We start from the raw sequence: 13,165 nt of genomic DNA, 5'->3' as shown, positions 1-13,165 counted from the left end.
CACCAGTCCTCAACCAACACTCCCTCCCTCATTCAAAATAGTAGGTAAATGGGAAAGAGGGAAGGCACCTGCAGGAGTTACACCAGTCCTTCCCTCTTCCTAGTTACACAAGAGTTGAAAAAAGGTGGGTAAATCTGCACTTACATGGTGCTACATGCAGCTGGTCCAACAAAGAAATGGATGTTTGCAGATATTTTTTTATCATACTTAGGTAAAAGAATGTGGTTATGGTCTCTTGCATGTTGATACACAACGTCACTTGACAACTTATTACTGATTTCAATCATTGTCCATCAATAACCAAAAAAAACAAAACAACAAAAAAAAGGCTTTCCAGTGCAATGAAAGCTCTGGATAGTCTCCAACACTACTCAGAGAAGTCTCCCAAGAGATTTGCCATCTCTGCTCAGGAACTCCTGAGCTTACCTTTCTCAATGTGATTTCCTTGGAGTGAACATAAGATCCCACATCCTACATCTACAGTAACTTGCTTGCCTTCTATTACAATACCTGAAGCAGCACAGTGTATTACAGAGATATAAAAGCACAATACCTTCATCAGAAGTAATCTGTGAATGGCCTCACATTCATCCTCCTTTGCCCTCAGACAATTTTTCTCCATAGCTGGAAATATAACTTCCTATTTGTTCCCTTGAGAGAACGGTATGGGACAAAAAGATATAGTGAGCAAATATATGGTGGCAAAGCCAAAGGAGTGATGCTCTTTTGAGATAAAATTCTCTTTACTTACAGCTGAATAGACAGAGATTAACTTATAAGGATTCCGGGCTCCTTGCCAATTCCTCCCCATCTGCTTGTCAAGAGCAAATGCTGTGTTATTCGGCTCGACGCAGGAGCAAAGAGCAGGAAAGAGGGCAGTGGGCCATGGCCATGGCTTCCTGTAGGCATTTTTGCACCCATGGGAGCTGCTTTTCTCTGGAAACTCCAATGCTTCGTATCAGTGACAGAAGAGGGCCAGAGTTGGCTTGCCAGCAGTGGTGCATGATGAGAGCACTGTTCAGGAAAGAATATGTGGATAGAGGGGGAAAGAAGGAAGATGCATATATGAGGCCCCTAAAAATCAAAGGCAGGTATGGGGAATCAAGACAGAAAGAACAGAATAGAGCTTTTCCATGTTCCTGGGAGATCAAGGTAGGTATGGCATCACAAGACACAGCCTCAGAGACTGCTGGAGCCATTAGAAGACTTAGTAGTTCCTGGAGCTGTATCACAATGTCAGCAGTATCCTGTGGAAAAAAAAAAATAAAAATCAAAAACATTAAAAGATCAAGCCTATGAACCACATACCCTTATGACAGCAGCTGCCTCAGTCTCTGCATCTTGTCTCATGCATCAGAAGGCAACCCAAAATGAGAAGCAGCTCTGAATGAGCAGCAGACAGCTGTATGACATTGTCTGCCACAGTCGCACATTTGGAAGTGAAGAAGTCTGGACTGCATGTCTGTGGGATGATCTGAATATCTGTTGCTGTCAAGTGGTTTGAAAATTGCCCAGACCACTGGGCAGTTACCAATTGTAATTGCTTCTGGATTCCCAATTCTTAGCAGGCTAAGCCACCGCAGATTGCTCTTATTTTGTCTTGCAAAGCCTCTGGAAACTTTCGGATTGTGCTACCTTTCATCTTCATGGTGGCACTGCCCTGTATTCCTTCTTGTGCAAATAAAACAATGCCAAATAAATGTCTCTTTTTGAGCAGCCCAAAGCAACACTTACAGACCAAGCCACCTCACAGGACTGTTTACTGATGATTTTTTCTTGCAAGTATCATGAGATTTGCCTTGTTAGCAAACTAACACATCAGGTGAGATCCTTTTCACAACAGCCTCTATTTTCTGCTCCTATATGGTGGTCGTGTGAGGTATGTTAGCTGATCCTCCCAGGTGATGACTTCCCATTATCAGAGAAAAAGTCATTCAGAGCACCTGTATCTACTCACCAAAAAAACGGTAAACATTTGTGTCTCTCACATATTACATGTACTGACTTTTTTTCACATCTTTGTCCCACCAATCATAAAAACCAAAGCAGCAATTTAATGTTTATCTGTAATCCATGTAACCTTACTAGCTTTGCTGGGTATGGAATACATCAGATGGGATGTAATTAGCAAATTCTAAAATTTCTCTAATTTATAATAAACTTGTTACACACAACAAAGGTAACTTTCCTGGGTGAAGTTTTATGCCAACTTTTGACATTCTAATCTCGTTGACTGATATTTTAATTAACTTTTAGAGTAACCTCCATTTCATTTCTGATTGGGACATAATGATAAAAATCTTAAAAGCATGCAAAGTTACAGCTGGGCCCTGTTCTCAGGAGATCTTACACAGAAGTGAAGAGGAGGACTACCTGCTCCTGGCACTCTCCTTCTGACATCGAAGCACCCCTCGCAAACTGCTTTGCAAAGGACAAAGCCTGCACCTATGAAAGAGGTCTGGTTGCAAATGAGGTCAAAAACATTATTAAAAGCATTTGAGGGTGGGAGCAGACAAAACTACTTATTGCAGAACCCCTACAGGTCACCCATTAAAAAAAATGCACCTCGTGATTTATTTAATCATTCAAATGTTGGCACTCAGGGATCTCAACCTTTAGACTGTAAATGTGTACTTCATCATTGAAGCAGTTGCAATAGTTTTTCTGGGGTTTCTCCTTCATCTGAGAAAACAAAAAGCTTTATGTAAAGGATCTTAATCTTTTCATTAGCAAAGGTCAGGTCTGTATTAAGCAGCCTTGCAAATCAGGTTCCATTATACAATCACATAGCATTGCTGTGAAGACAAAGGTGTGTGCATGAGACTACAACACCAGATGTGTAATATTATATTGTTTTGTTTGTTTGTTCATTTTAATTTGGACCATATAATTATTCTTGTAGTAAAAAAAAGGTACCCTGATTTGTGCTGTTTTCCCTCTCTTTCTTCTTCTTCTGCTCCCACACACTTACCCAATCCCTTGCCTCCTCTTTCCCACTTTACAGTAGTTTAATGAAGACCACATTTCCCAGGCACGCCCAGGAGAGTGTCATTTGGGACACTGCTAAAAGCTTTACTTGTATTGCTTGCAATGCAGAAATGAAGCCACCTTTTGCACCATCATTTTCATCATCGGGTCATTAAAGATCTTCCTTTGCAGCCATAGCAGTCTCTCCCCATGCTTGCTGTGCCTCCTGTATCACAGCAGTTTTTCATCGGATATTCAGTGTCTCTTCTAGGAACTGGCAGTTCTCCAGGGCACCTTTTCCCATTAAAATTCCTTTCCACAAGACTGCATTTAGCAATTCTTGGAGTGGATTGAAGACTTCTGTTTTAAGTTCATTATTTCATTGCATTCACTCCTTTCCCTCCTGAAGCACAAGAGCTGAGCTGATTTGTGACCACTTCCACCCAGATCGCCTTCCTCCAGCAACAATCTTTCAACCAGTTTTCCCACATTAGACAGCAGCAAACTTAAAGCCAGTAGGTACAGCCTCCTGTCACTGGGCACTCACTCTGACAAAAAGCCACTCTTTATTCCTGGAACTTCAGGGACAGGCTGCATGGTGCAGTCCCCTCCCAGACGTGTAACTGGGTCAGAGTCTGATGTTGTCAGACGTATCTACAGGAAGAGTGTGCCTCACTTCCCCTAGTCATGGAGTGTAAGCCTGCTGCATGCTGGGACCTAGCCCAGGGAATTGGCTCGCTGCATCTGAAGTGATGGGCTTGCAGCTTTGCAAGGACTTTCAAGAAGGAAACTCCTGTAGGAACTGAGAGCCAGCTTAAATGCATCAGCTCTGTGCTGTCTTCTGTTGCTGTAAGACATAGGACGTAACTGCCTGGAAGCAGCTGGATCTGTGAGCTCTAATGCTGTGTTGACATCCCATTGACCCCTGAATCGAATGGGTTTCTTTTCCCAGTAGTGAAACAATCAGAAGTGGTTACCAGTTTTGCTTGGTTCTCATCTTGGATGCTGAACTTCTCTCTGAAGTTAAGGGAAGCGGCACCAGCAACACTGAAAGTCAAACACAGGTTTTCTTAAGAAAGGGCAACAACGAAATCACAGTATATCATTTCTGAAATGCAGAACTTAGGAAAAAAAAATTGCCCTGCATTTCTCCCAACAAAAAAGCCCCTATTTGCCACTGTTAGGGTGAAGACTGAGAAAATTATCTTACAGTTCTACCCACATCACCTTACATAGCATTTTAAACACGATAATATAAAAACTCGCCATAATTTTTCACTTCCAGCTGTGAAGTTCTTTTACTTCTTTTATTTCCAAGCAAAAGGTTTAAAACAGTTAAGTAAAGCCCTTTTAAGTGTTGGATTCCACCAGAATTAGAGGGTTAGGTGCACTGAATTACCAGTACCATTTAACACGCATACTGCTTCTTGCTGCTCTCTGTCCTGCTTTTGCTCTTCTCAGGCCATTTATTACCTTCTTTCTTGTTCCCTCTTTCTATTTCAGACTGTGAAGGGGAGAGCAGAGTCTGACTCCTGCAATGAAATGCTTCACCTGCGGAGCCTGCTGAGAGTGAAATTGATAAAGTGCGGTACCAGCTCAGGCAATTTCACTCACAGCGGGCACTTGCAGGTGAAGCACTACCACAAAATGGAGCAAGGTTACTCACTCTCCAACTTCCAGCACAGATCACCACCTGATACCTGTGTCTTTCACAATCTTTCCACCCGTTTCCTGCCAGGCACCAGTTGTTCTGAGCCCACAGCAAGAGGCTTGAATCGGCTCTGTGTACCAGCTCTCCACAGGCCACCTTCCCCCCACTGTCATCCTGGGGAGGTCTGCGGCCTGGCTGCCTCTCTGAGTGTCACAATAGTGCCACAGAGTGGCCCACCACAGCCACCGGACAGGACAGAGACAACACATAGCTATTTCTGTAGCATCTCATGAGCATACCAGCCTGATGTGTGGCATAATTTAGGGCAACCTATGCATCATTTTATATGGTGGCCCCTGCAGTCTTGCAACACACGTTAGGTCCCAAGGGATAGGAAGGGACAACACCATGCACACCAGCCTCACTTTGCCCTGATCCCACTTCCTCTGCTGTTGGAAAATCCAGTGTATTAGAGGACAGCTTTTCACAGAGTTGAGTTTTTTTCTTTTATTTTGATGGGAATATTCCTAGATTTGTCACTGGGGCTGAGATTTTTCTCCCATACTGGTAGCGTGTGGAGTGGTCATGAGAGAGGTATGGTGACACAGAGTACCACAGAATCACAGAATCACAGAATGGCCAGGGTTAGAAGGGACTCCAAGGATCATGAATCTCCAACCTCCCTGCCACATGCAGGGCCACCAACCTCCCCATTTAATACTAGACCAGGCTGCCCAGGGCCCCATCCAATCTGGCCTTGAACACCTCCAGGGATGGACAGGGCATCCACAGCCTCTCTGGGCAGCCTGTTCCAGCACCTCACCACTCTCTCTGTAAAGAACTTCTCCCTGACATCCAACCTAAATCTTCCCTCCCTCGACTTAAAACCATTTCCCCTTGCCCTGCTGTTATCTACCCTTTCAAAGAGTTGACTTCCCTCCTGTTTATGGGCTCCCTTTAGGTACTGAAAGGCTGCAATGTCACCCCGCAGCCTTCTTTTCTCCAGGCTGAACAAGCCCAGCTCCCTCAGCCTGTCCTCAAAAGGGAGGTGCTCCAGTCCCAGTAGGCAAACTGAACTCTGCCATCTCCTCTCGTTTCCAGTACTAGGAGTAGGGGATGAATCTTAAACACCTCCAGATTTAAAACAAATAATACAATTTAAAAAAAAATCACAATTTATCTGTCAATCTAAGATACAGTATTTCATACCTGAGATCAAAGTATTTTGAAATCTAGGAAAGCTTAAACCTTTATTGGAAAAGATCGTGCTTGCAGCTAGATCACTCTGATAATAGCGATAATAGCAGAATAAAAAGCCATTACAGATAAATTTTCTCATACTCCAGAGCATAAAATTCCAGAAATAAAGAGATTTCTGAGAAAATCCCTTTCTAAGCAGCCCTTCCTATGGAGCGCTCTACAGTCCTTGTTGGAAACAGAAGACTAGACAGTATCAGGCATCTGGTAGAGCATTCCCTATAGTACTGCCTAGGGGGAATTGTTATAATAAATACCTTCTACATGAGTCAAAAAATGTTCATTTACAAAATTCAAGGACTGAAATTAAGACCTAAGAAGCTCAATGCACGCTCAATGTACCTGAACAGTTGGCTCCTAATTTAGCATATAATTCCCAACTGAAATCCACAGAAAAACTCATGTCTCAAAAGCACTAACTGCTTCAACTTGTTCACAGATCTTGTCTAGATCAGTTGCAATCCAAATTGGCTCTGCAGCTCTTACAGCATTGTTCCACAGGGTTTCCCATAATCTGAATTTCACAAACACGATTTGTTTTACGGTGGTGCAAAACTCACTACCACGGTCTGGACATGAGTAAATCGTCGTCCATGAATGTGGAAACTGAATGTGTTAATACATTCTGCCACAGAAGTACAAAGAGCAGTGATAAAATACTTCAAAAATCTGACCATAGATTAATTGGTAATAACCAAATGCATGTTTCCACTTAAGGAAGAGAATAATTCGATACAGATTATTACACATTTTTTTTCTTGCAGCTTTTTTCAAAAATCTAGTTTAACTCTTGTCTACGATCCAAGAAGAGACTGTTCAGGAGAAAAACAAAAACACTCCTGTGGCTTCTTCATAGACAGCCTCTGGACAGCATTCAACTCCCCCTAGCTTCCTTCACTGACTGATATAAGTCTATTCCCAGATGCTCTAGGATAGGTCAGTACCCAGATCTGAAGTCTCTCAGAAAACAGTGACCACCAGGAGTGGTATTTAAGCTTGGAACTGCAGAGAAACTACTAATTACTGACCATGCTGACTGCTGAACATGTAACCAGCTTAATTGATTTGGGGGTCATAGAGCTATTAAAAGAAAGCACTCCCCTTTGGTTTATCTGCAAGCATATTCTACTTCCTCCTGTATAAAGGTTTGTTTCTTTCTAATTCCTGTAATTGGTACTAATGGTAACAACAATTACATTATTACACCCTGAGGGCTGAACAGGCTAATTGGTGTAGGCCTGCTCCAAACACGGCAGGCATGGGCTACGCAGGCAGCAATCTTCCCACACTTTCTTTTGTGCTGGTTTAAAATTCACCAGAGACACCACAGAAACCTTACATAGAGTAACTGCTGAAAACAGTCATAAATTCAGCTGCTCCCAAGGCCATTACCACTCAGTCTGTGCTAGCTGGTGCCACGTGCCTCCTCTTCCTCCTAGAAGAGCTTGTTTTACATTTGCAAGGCATTGCCACATCTCCTTTGGCACACTTACTTCTCTGAAGGCTCTGCCCTGTTGCCCAGGCAAAGTGGTCAGCTGCGCTGAATTTTGCCTTAATTAGGAACAATGGCTGCACAATCTTTTCAGCATTTTCTGTTTAGATTTACTAGTAGTCTTTACCTGACAAATCTCTTTTTAAATTCAGTCATTTCTTTGTCGAGTCAGATATCAGGCTTCTGGCACATTTCTTGCATCATCTGAAATAGTGCGAAAAAGGACATAGGTCTTCTCGTAGCATACCAAAAGCTGAACACATTTGTGTTAAATATTAATCTGAGGCAGTTCATAAAGACACAGAAGGTGCTGAAGTTAATTCCTGAGCAAAGATTTTTTTTTTTAAAAAGCAACCAACAGATGTGCAAGTTGTAAAACCAAATAAACACAGCAATGACACCGCCAGCCAAGTTTCTGTATTCTGTGTAGTTAGTCTGAATGCGGCATTGACTGCTAATCTAGGTAAATAGTTAGGTGGTGAATGGCTTCAGGGGAGGATAGGCTTTTCCTGGAACATAGCTGCCATGCCCTGATCCAGACAAGAAGTATACGTCACACACCACCAAGCCCAGTAGAGTATTCCAGGGTTGCAGCACAGCTGCTGCAATAGTGCCAGGCCAATACCTACCTGCCAGAGAACTGTGCCTTAGGAAAAAGGGCACAAAGCCAGCAGGATCTCTGCTCAGCACCTTGCTGGCAATGCTACCATCCATCTGTATGAGCTGGAGTACGCTCAAGCCATGCCTCCGTTCCCACCAGACCCACAAATAACATGGTTAATGACACATCCTTATTGCTAAGGTAGCTTCTTTTTTTCCATCTACAGGATGAAGCTCATCTTCCTCCTCAGCTGCAACCCTGTTCTGCTATCGTCTCAGTGAGGAAGCACACAGTCCCCTCCATTTTTAGGATCAAATTTCTCTAAAAATTGGCCTCCAATCATTTGCAGAAGTACTTTACACACAGCAGGACTGCATTGCTCAGATCTCCTTAAGCCAAGGTAGTATCAGGCTTCACAAACCATAATCCTTTACCTGTTCTATCTGCAAGAAGTTCTCAGGCACACTTGATATATCTACTGGGAGAAGGAGGGCAAAAGGTTACAACAGTGACCACTATAACGTCATCTCTGTCACTGTACTGTCATCTGGAACATCTTTAAATAGATTTTCATCTTTACCTCATGATGTTCTCTCCCTTACCATTCAGTTCCCAGAAAAATAATCAAACTACCACTCTAAGGGCTACTTATTACCAGGGTGTTTTCCTAAAAAATGAATTTATGATGAAGTTGCCAGAGATGATTCTTTCAGGAGAGGAAAACAGAGCAGTCATTTACAAGACACTTTCTATATTTCATATGTTTCTATACAGCAGAACTCATCTGCAAAGAGGGAAATTTGGATTCCAGTTTCTGTTGCAAATGTTTGCAGTAAAATAGAGGTTTGTGCCCTAAACACTATGCAGGAGAGTAATCCATAACTATGTGCTCACACTCTCCACTGCAGGTAATATGTATCTGTTCCAAAGTGGAGCAGCCTCCCTGCAGCTTGGTGTATAAGACATTACTGTGAGAAAAGTGGGTTTCGGTGCTTCCAAGCAAAGGAGAGAATATACTGGGAGAGGATACAAAGGCCTTTTAAAAGTTTGTTTTTGAAATGAACAACCAAACTATAAGAGTTGTGAATCCCTGTAAGAAGGTGGCAGTCTTTGTGGTCCAGACGTAAGCAGCAGAAGTTGACAACAACCACAGTAGTAATAAAAGTTATTCTGAAGAGTTTCTGATAACAAAAAACAGACAGTATTTTTCAGTGACTGACACTCATCTTTCCAGCAGTTTGTGATGACCCTATATTCTTTTATTTGTGTTTTCTCATCATAAGAAATTCTGAGTGAAATAACATAGGCTGTTTTTCTTGCTTTAACTTCTGCTGATTTATTAATCTGTGGGATAGTAATTCTCTGGTGTCTTGCGTAATCTTGGCATTTCCCCTGATAAAACCTGTGATACTTGTTCTTCTGCTACTAAAAACACACCCAACTGCGTTGTGACCTATGGCTGTGAAAACTGCAGCAGGGGGAGTCCAAGAAGGGAAAAACTCAACCAAATTCCCACTGAACTTCTTGTTAACCTTGAGGTCTCATGCAAGCCAAAATCAGATCTCACGGACCACAGCTATTTCTGGGATATAACCTATGGTTATAGCTGTTCTAAAAGAGCCACTATATTGAAAGAATAATGCAGCATACAAGCTGCTTTTCCACGTTGCCTTTGTAGGGACAGAAAGGAAGGAGCATCACAGCATACAGTATCATATGCATCTCAATGTTCTTTGGATCAAGAGGCAGAGCACCCACTACAATTTCTTTGAGTCAGCAGGCTTTGTAGTCATGGAGGTAGAGTAAAAGGAGGGATTTAAGCAGATCACAAAGCACACCATGACTCCTGCTCTTCATGAAGCTTTTGGAGTGTTCTCAAGGAAGATGAGGATTAAATGGGCAAAGGCCTTTAAATATTCTCTCATGTAAAGGAAAGGAATTAGGTCCACAAAAGTAATTTGCTTGGAATATTAACCTGGGAAAAGGGAGATACGTTTGAACTCTCTTGTGGCAGAAAAGAAACTGAACCTGGATCATTTACAACCTGATTACCCTAACCATGAGTAATTTTAAATAAAAAGAGAGAACTGGGATTTCTTCTCCAGCTGCGCTTGTCACAAGCCTTGATCTTATAATTGTGCTCTTAGGATATCTACAGGATGAGACAAGTAGGAATTGGACTTAGGAATAAGAAAGCTAGATGAGCAACTTAAATTTCAAATATGTTGCATTTATAAATATCTAACATATAATATTTACATTATAAATTAGCATACATTTATATTAAATAAGAATGGCATTTGTGATGTAGAAATCTATAAAAATAAACTAAAATAAAGTAAAAGTATATTGTGTAATCTAAGTGCCCAATGCTGTGTCTGGTCAGACTCTGGGTAAACTGACCCACCTGCAGGTCCATCCTGCCCACTCCATACCCATGCATTAGTAGTCATAGAATCATAGAATCATTAAGGTTGAAAAAGACTTCCAACATCATTGAGTCCAACAGTCCACCTACCATCAATATTGCCCAGAAAACCATGTTCCTTACATCTACATGTTTCTTGAACACCTCCAGGAACTCAGTCGCCTTCCTGGGCAGGCTGTTCTAATACATGACCACTCCTTCAGAGAAGAAGCTTTTCCTAATATCCAACCTGTACCACCTCTGGCGCAACTTGAGGTCATTCTCTCTCATCCTACTGCTAGCTGCACAGGAGAAGAGACCAACCCCTACCACACCACAACCTCCTTTCAGGTAGCTGCAGAGAGTAATAAGAAGAGCCTTCTCTTCTCCAGACTGAACAATCCCAGATTCCTCAGCCATTCCTTATAAGACTTGTGCTCCAGACACCTTATCAGCTTCATTGCCCTTCTCTGAACACACTCCAGGGCCTCATTTCTTTCTTATAGTGAGGGGCCCAAAACTGAACACAGTACTGAACATGTGACCTCACCAGAGCTGAGTACAGGAGGATGATCACCACCCTGCTCCTGCTGACAACACTATTTCTGATGCAAGCCAGGATGCTACTGGCCTTCTTGGCCACCTGGGCACACTGCTGGCTCATGTTCAGCCAAGTGTCAACCAACACTCTCAGGTCCTTTTTCTCTGCATAGTCTTCCAGCCACTCTACCCCAAGCCTGTAGAGTTGCCTGGGGTTGTGGTGGCCAAAGTGCAGGACCCAGCATTTAGTCTTGTTAACTCCATCTAATTGGCCTCAGCCCAGCTATACAGCCTGTCAGATCCCTCTGTAGGGCCTTCCTACCCTCAAGCTGATTGACACTTCCTCCCAACTTGGTGTCATCTGCAAACTTATTGAGAGTGCTCTCAATGCTCTCATCCAGACCATCAATAAGGATATTAAACAGGATGGGCTACAATACTGATCCCAGGGGAACACCACTTGTGACAGATTGCCAGCTGGATTTAACTCCATTCACAACCACTCTCTGGGCCTGGCCCTCCAGCCAGTTCTTTACCCAGCAAAGAATGTACCTGTACAATCCACAGGCTGCCAGCTTCCACAGGAGAATACTGTGGGAGACAGTGTCAAAGGGTTTGCTCAACAGCCTTTTTCCCTCATCCACCAGGCAAATCACCTGGACATGGAAGGAGATGAGGTTGGTCAAGTAGAACCTGCCCTTCATTAACCCATGCTAGCTGGCCCTGATGGTCTGGATGTCCCACACATGCTGTGTAATCTCACTCAAGATGATCTGTTCTATAATTTTCCATGGCACTGAGGTCAGGCTGAAATGTGTGTCATTCCCTACATCCTTATTCCCAACCCTTCTTGTAGATGGGAGTCATGCTGGCACGCCTCCAATCCTCTGACCTCTTTGGTTGACCAGATATGTGGACAGATGGTAGAAAGTGGCCTGGCAATCACCTCCACCAGCTCTCTTCAGGTGGGTATCATCTAGCCCAATGGACATGTGACAGTCTAGATGGAGTAGAATGTCTCTCGTTGTCTCATTCTAGGCCACCCATCCCAGATTTACCAGACTTCCAGGTCAGGGGGTAGAGTACCTCAAAGATAACTGGTTTGACTATTAAGACAGACGTCAAGAACCTCAACGAGATAGATTCTCTTTTTCTCCTGGTGTCTTAGCAAAAGTTCCCTGTTCATCACCATCAACATTCTTCTCTGCTGGCTCATCTTACAGCACAAGGGAACAACCCACTCCTGCACCTATAAGACTTCCCCTTTAAAGAATAACCAGCTTTCCTGGACCCCTTTACCCTTCAGGACTGAATCTCAAAGGACCCTCCCTACCAGTGTCCCAACTGTTCAAAATTCACCCTCCGGAAGTCCAAGGTAGCAGTTTTGCTGACCCCTCTCCTTACTTCATCAAAAATACACAACTCTACTATTTCGTAGCCACTCTCCCTAAGGCAGCTCCCAACCTCCACATTTCCATCAGTCCTTCTCTGGTTGTGAACAGCAGGTCTAGTGGGGCACCTCTTTTGGTAAGCTCTCTTATCAGCTGTATCAGGAAGCTAACTTCCACACACTTTAGAAACCTCTTAGATTGCTTCTTCTGTATTATATTTCCAGAATATATCAGGGAAGTCGAAGTTCCCTGTGAGAGCAAGAACTGGAGATCGGGGTGATCTCATTACAGCCTTTCAGTACCTAAAGAGAGCCTACAAACAGGAGGGGAATCAACTCTTTGAAAGCGTAGATAGCTTCAGGACAATGGGAAATGGTTTTAAGTTGAGGGAGGGGGGATTTAGGTTGGATGTCAGGGAGAAGTTCTTTACAGAGAGAGTGGTGAGGTGCTGGAACAGGGTGATTCTATCATTTTATGATTCTCAACATATATGTATTTTGTGGGAGGGTCAGGCTGGGGGTTAGGAAAAGGCTCTGCACCAGTGGGCATGGAAGGGGCCCCCAGGAGAGCGGGCACGGCCCCGAGCTACCGGAGCGCGAGGAGCGTTTGGACACCGCTCTCAGACAGAGGGTTTGGGTGGTGCTGTGTGGAGCAGGGAGACGGACTACACGACACACAAGATTCGCGTGGGTCCCTTCCGACTGGGTGGATGCTACTGTTCTGCGATTCTGCACATTCATACTGCTGCTTCTATGGAGAATTAAAACCTGCGCATAGGTACACGCGCACCCGCAATGAGGCACCACGCGCAGCGGGGCCGGGCAGCGCCGCCATGGCAACCGGAGCGGGAGGGGCGCAA

At 43.6% G+C, this 13,165-nt stretch overlaps 1 long non-coding RNA gene across 4 annotated transcripts in view; it reads right to left on the bottom strand.

Annotated features, from left to right (window-relative positions):
- Nucleotides 1-13,165, bottom strand: part of LOC104917428 — a 29,333-nt gene that overhangs the window by 14,890 nt on the left and 1,278 nt on the right. For 2 of the 4 annotated variants that reach the window (XR_796854.3, XR_796853.3), the window contains exons 2-4: nucleotides 2,972-4,014; nucleotides 752-1,247; nucleotides 554-651 (exon numbers count right to left, since the gene is read on the bottom strand). This is a non-coding gene — a long non-coding RNA (uncharacterized LOC104917428). Of the gene's footprint in view, nucleotides 1-553; nucleotides 652-751; nucleotides 1,248-2,971; nucleotides 4,015-7,494; nucleotides 10,186-13,095 lie in introns of those variants that run through there. The other 2 variants (XR_004162521.1, XR_004162520.1) reach the window with 2 other exon arrangements.

This window comes from Meleagris gallopavo, chromosome 1 (assembly GCF_000146605.3).
Source record: "Meleagris gallopavo isolate NT-WF06-2002-E0010 breed Aviagen turkey brand Nicholas breeding stock chromosome 1, Turkey_5.1, whole genome shotgun sequence".
In the NCBI taxonomy this organism is placed as follows: Eukaryota; Metazoa; Chordata; class Aves; order Galliformes; family Phasianidae; genus Meleagris; species Meleagris gallopavo.
Note: the sequence above shows the minus strand (reverse complement) of the source record. Positions and strands in the feature narration are given on the sequence as shown.